The sequence below is a fragment of the Cupressus sempervirens genome, chromosome 5 (assembly GCF_028749045.1).
Source record: "Cupressus sempervirens isolate cs-2001-9-10 chromosome 5, ASM2874904v1, whole genome shotgun sequence".
NCBI classification, from domain to species: domain Eukaryota; kingdom Viridiplantae; phylum Streptophyta; class Pinopsida; order Cupressales; family Cupressaceae; genus Cupressus; species Cupressus sempervirens.
This window is the reverse complement of record NC_143122.1, coordinates 744,942,992-744,948,229: the sequence shown is the minus strand read 5'-3', so window position 1 is coordinate 744,948,229 and position 5,238 is coordinate 744,942,992. Positions and strand designations below refer to the sequence as shown.

Genomic DNA, 5,238 nt, shown 5'->3' with positions numbered 1-5,238 from the left:
TCCAAGCATTGATCAAAATTTCCACCAATTGTTGGTAGAAAACAATCAATAATTGGTTGAAATTTCCACTAATTATTGGTAAAAAATTTCCAAGCATTGGTCAAAATTTCCACCAATTGTTGGTAGAAAACTATCAATAATTGGCCAAGATTTCCATCAATTGTTGGTAGAAAACTTCCAAGCGTTGCTCAAAATTTCCACCAATTGTTTGTAGAAAACTATCAATAATTGGTCAAAATTTCCACCAATTGTTTGTAGAAAACTATCAAGAATTGGTCGAAAGTTTGACCAATTCTTGGTGGAAAATTTTCAAGAATTGGTCAAAATGTTGACCAATTCTAGTCCATCCACCAACTAGGATGCCATGGTCACAACCAAAGGATTGGTTGATAAATCGACCATTTGTTGGTGGAAATTCATGAGGAGATGGTCAAAATTTTGACAAAACTAAGTTCTTTAAAAAATAAAATAGAACAGGTGAATCCACCAACGAATGCCTACCCATGGACTCTCTTTTAGATTATTTTCTTGGACCAACACAATTTCAAAAGAGGCTTGGTAGTGGTTTCCATTCTATAGCATGTTTGTTTAGTGATTTTGAAGTTGATCTAATGATGAGACCTCATCTAGCATTAGGTGGTTGCTTGGTGCTCTAGCAATTTGTAATGAACCTATTGTGGCTAATGGGAGATACTAAAATGAAAGCTCCTAGTGAGCCTCCAATAGGATCAGTGCTGGTGTTTAAGAAAGACACATTTTCTAGATTTCAAATATTGGCATTAGCATCCTTTCTATTGGATGGTTGTGAAGCATCCTAATTTCTATGCAAGGGCTGCCCAAAGTCATCTACATGCAACTTCAATGGCACAATTTGTAGAATGGTTTGGCAACGGTTGTCATTGTGGTTTCCTAGAAAGAGATCTAAAGGGAAAGCCTTCATGTAGTAGTTGTGTTGCTTATCACAAGTGAAAAGGGATCCATTTCCAAGAATAAGAAAAGGATGAATGCAGTATCAAATTCCAAATGAAATCAATGACATTGGATCTATAAGAGTGGAATGAAGTAGCAGCTTGTTTGCTATGCGGAACTCCCTAAAGATTTCTTTCTTTTTTACTCCATTGGTACAAGTTTGGGAGTGTGGTTTGATAAGGGTTGTTGTTTTAATGTGCCATTGTGGTGATCTAGAAAGTTATGCTAAGGTGGAGCTTGCATATAGCACTTGGGATGTTTATGCAAGCAAGTAGGGGAGCTTCTATTATGTAAGCCTATCAGATAGAGTAGAGCTATTGGCACCATTACCAACCATAGATGAATCGTTAAGAGCAGAGTCTAAATCCACAGACTATTAGGGGAGTCAATTTTGATATTCTTAGGGAGGCCCTTCAAAGAACCAATGGTAATAGAGGAAATAAATATTTTCTATCATTTGGAACTCTCTGTGCAATTAACAACCAATAAATGGTTCACCAATGTGTAATTGGTGATGCATAATGATTAATAACATTACTATATTGATTACACATATGTATTTAACTTTTACCTTCATATCAATTTTAAAGCATGTAAATATCATATCTGACTAGCCATTTTCAATAAGAGCTAAAACTTAATTGTAAATATCATACCTGACTAGCCCCAATTACCAATTCAGCAAAATTAATTCATTAGAATTTCAACAAAAAAAAGAACACGAAAAATTTCCAATGGAAATGCCTATCATTAAGAAAATCAACTTTGCAAACAATATTCATTCTTCTACAAAATATCATTGAGATTAGTCAAACATTATAATCTATAGGTGAAAAAATAAAAAGTAACCTAAGGATATTATCTACCATATTAAAAGGGATGCATTGAGCTTTGAATTCCCTACTCGAGACTGAACCAATGTATGTTGATTTCAAAGTAGGATGACTCTTATCTTAGGGAATATCAACAAATAAAAAACCGAGAGTGAACTTCACCATGACCATTGCAAAAAAAATTACAAATGTAATAAGCAATGAATTCAACCCAAAACGAAGCACAAATTAGGACAGAACAAATGCATTGTTTAGAGATAAATATAGACAAAAACTGCACTACTATAAACTCAAAAAGATTAAAGCTATCTGGCTATATCAAATTTAAGAATTACATGAAATACCACATTGATGATTAAGTTAATATTGGGTTAAAATATCATATTCCCAAGCTGAAAATGAGTTCCAAAGGATAAAAATTTAAAATCTCAATAATAATTTAGTTGATAAAGGCATCAAACCGCTATTTGAGAGGAAACCCTAACATAAAATGCTAGACAACACTATATGGGAGCAATAAAGATGATTAAGAAGGCAAGGAAGAAGCTCAGTATTCACTTGAAAAATTTAGAATAAAAAAGTGTCACTTCTATAGTTGTTGTTGTTTTGGTAATTGTTGCTGATTTTGCTGATAATTTAAAGGCCTCTGAAACAACATAATGTGGGGTTCAGGATGATGAATGGCATAATGTACCCACCCATGAGACTATTGAACTCCAATAGCTCTCCATTCACTATAAAACAAAATAAATGAAAGCACTAACAAGCATACTTGACACAATGCATTGTATTAGAAAGAACACTAGAGAAACATTTTTTCAAAATAACTTCAATAACTGTAGGTACAATTACCTCTGCAAGTAGCCAATTCTTTGGAGGCAACTTTGCAATCTATGGAGGAAGAATCACATGTCTAGAGACATACAATATAAAGGCATAAGCCAAAGGATATGTCTAGAATGATGTCCATCCAAAAGAAGCATAATTTTAATCCACAAAATAGAAAAGGAAGCATGCCAATAAAAACAAAGTAACATAGAGAAGTTCCTCTGACATAAAGATATGCAATATGCATGTTAAAAAAGGTAGGTACCCTTGAATGTGTGTGAATAGGCCAAATTGTAAGCACATCCATTCATATGAAAGTAAGAAAATCCCAAATATTAGTGTGTGTTCAAGGTAAGTACATATATGTGCATACAAACAAAAAAAGGAGCACAAAAAAGGAAATGTATTACCATTCACTAATAAATCATTCCCAAAAAAAGTTTAGTTTATAGGTATCTTTAAGATGGTACAAATTGATGCAAATTTTAAAGTACAGGTAATATGTGTGTGTTAATAGGTGTATCCACACTTGTGAACTATTGTGAACCTATACATGCATTAAAAAAGCTCATCTAGGTCAACTTTTATCTTGGTAACAATGATCTACATTGTATGTGCATTATGGATGTAAGAGGAAAAGAAAGACCCAAATACTTTTTCCTCTCTTCATACATACACACTAAATAGTATGAAACATAACTTGTAGTTTTGTCCAACATAGAGCTCTAGGCTCTACAAATTCATCCAAGCCTCAAAAAATTTTAGTATAAATAAAAAAAAAGGGAGATATGAATACAAAAACCTATAGTTAAAGAGCACAAGGTTTGCATAGAAACCTATACTCGAAAGTATCACCAAAGTATTTCTTAGAATATCAGATATCAGGCATGTTGATGAAGTAGAGACCTACCAAATTTTGAGCCAAGAAATGGACTTAGATCCTAAACATCGAATCCATCTTGCAGAAAAAAGTTAAAAATAGAGTGATCTACAAGTGCATTTGCATAATTAAGATAAAAATCTATATGGATTTTAACTTGATTTCTCAAAATTCTAATCATATTGACCTACAATGAATTTGAATACCTGAACAAAAGAGTGATATGTCTTTGAATCCCTCTAATTAATGCAGTTGTGCTACATTGAAGAAATAATAAACATGCCAAGATACATGTAGAAAATAAACCTAAAAAATCTTCTTTTGCAAAATCCAATTAGGAACACCAATAATTTGTGCTTGAAGTTGAATAGAAATACACTATATTTTTGGAAAAATAGAAAAATAAAAAGAAAATTAAAACCCTTATGGGTGTACTGATTAAAAAGGGTCAAGTAGTAACAAGGAAAGAAACCTTTAAAGAGAAACCAATTTGTAGCAGCTCTTTAAGATGGTTGCTGAAGGCAACTTGTTGATGTGAGTTTTAAGACCACTTCAACATGTAGAATTGAATACTTAGTATTCTCAATGAAACATAAAATTTTCAACTCTCTCTTGAATAGGCATACTCATATGCTAGACAATGTATAGGGATAGTGTGATCAAATGAGGCAACCCTAAGGTTCCTTCTAGTTGTGGACTTTCACTTAGTTATAATGATATGATATGCTGGTATCACAAAGGTACTTATGTTGTTCATTCAATCGACGTCAAAAACTTCAACTACTTTTAATAAAGAAAAGTGAAAATGAGAAGGGGTTTAGAAATCTATTATATTCCTAGAATGCAAGAAATTATGAATTTTTTTCTAAGTCTATATGACATTCAATAATATACCTCTCAAAGCATGAGAATCCCCTACACAAAGTTGATAAAAGATGTGATAAGATTGTTCCCCTTGATCCTATTGCACAATTCTCAACTGCACATGAGTTCATGATATCAGTTTCTAGTTATCATGGTGTGAATCCAATATTGGAACAAAATAGGAGTGCACTCTTCACCTTTTCCAGCATATCTTCCATGGCATAGTAACAATGAAAAAGACATTCGACATTTGTCAGGATATTCTCTTTGATTTGTTTCTTTAATATTCCAACTAATAACTAATGTAAAAAAATCAAGATTGACAATATCTTAACCATCAAAACATATTAAAATTAATATTTAGATAGAAACCCTTAAATGGTTGAATATTTGCACTGGAAATCTTGCTAGAACTATTCAAGTAAACACTAATCAACTTTCCCTACATACCATTTTAGGAAATACCTTTCAATTTTGACATTCTTGCTAACAAGCCCAACAACATTGCTACGCAAAATAATGAGTATGCTAAAAACAGTTGTGTTACACAAGGATAATAAATGTTTGTAAATATGCTTTTTAAGGGTAAAGACTCTAATACATCCACTTATACAATGCAAAATTTGTTGTGTATGAAAGTTGATTGAGAACTTACAAATCGAGTAGAGTTATCATTTTTTAGTGTCCCTACATTGCTAAATGACTCTAGTATGAGACTTGTATTGAGAAGTGTATTCTCTATTCTGCTACAACCTCAAATTTGATGCAAGATATTGCATTACTCTTTTCAAAGTTTCTGTTTCACCAGAAACACTTTTAACACTAAAATACAAACATTTGAGTCTATTAAATATTCCATTAAGA

General features: G+C 32.3%; 1 pseudogene; it reads right to left on the bottom strand.

Moving 5' to 3' along the window:
- Positions 1-2,391: 2,391 nt before the first annotated feature.
- Positions 2,392-3,519, bottom strand: LOC149558064 (cyclin-dependent kinases regulatory subunit 2 pseudogene; annotated as a pseudogene).
- Positions 3,520-5,238: the final 1,719 nt, after the last annotated feature.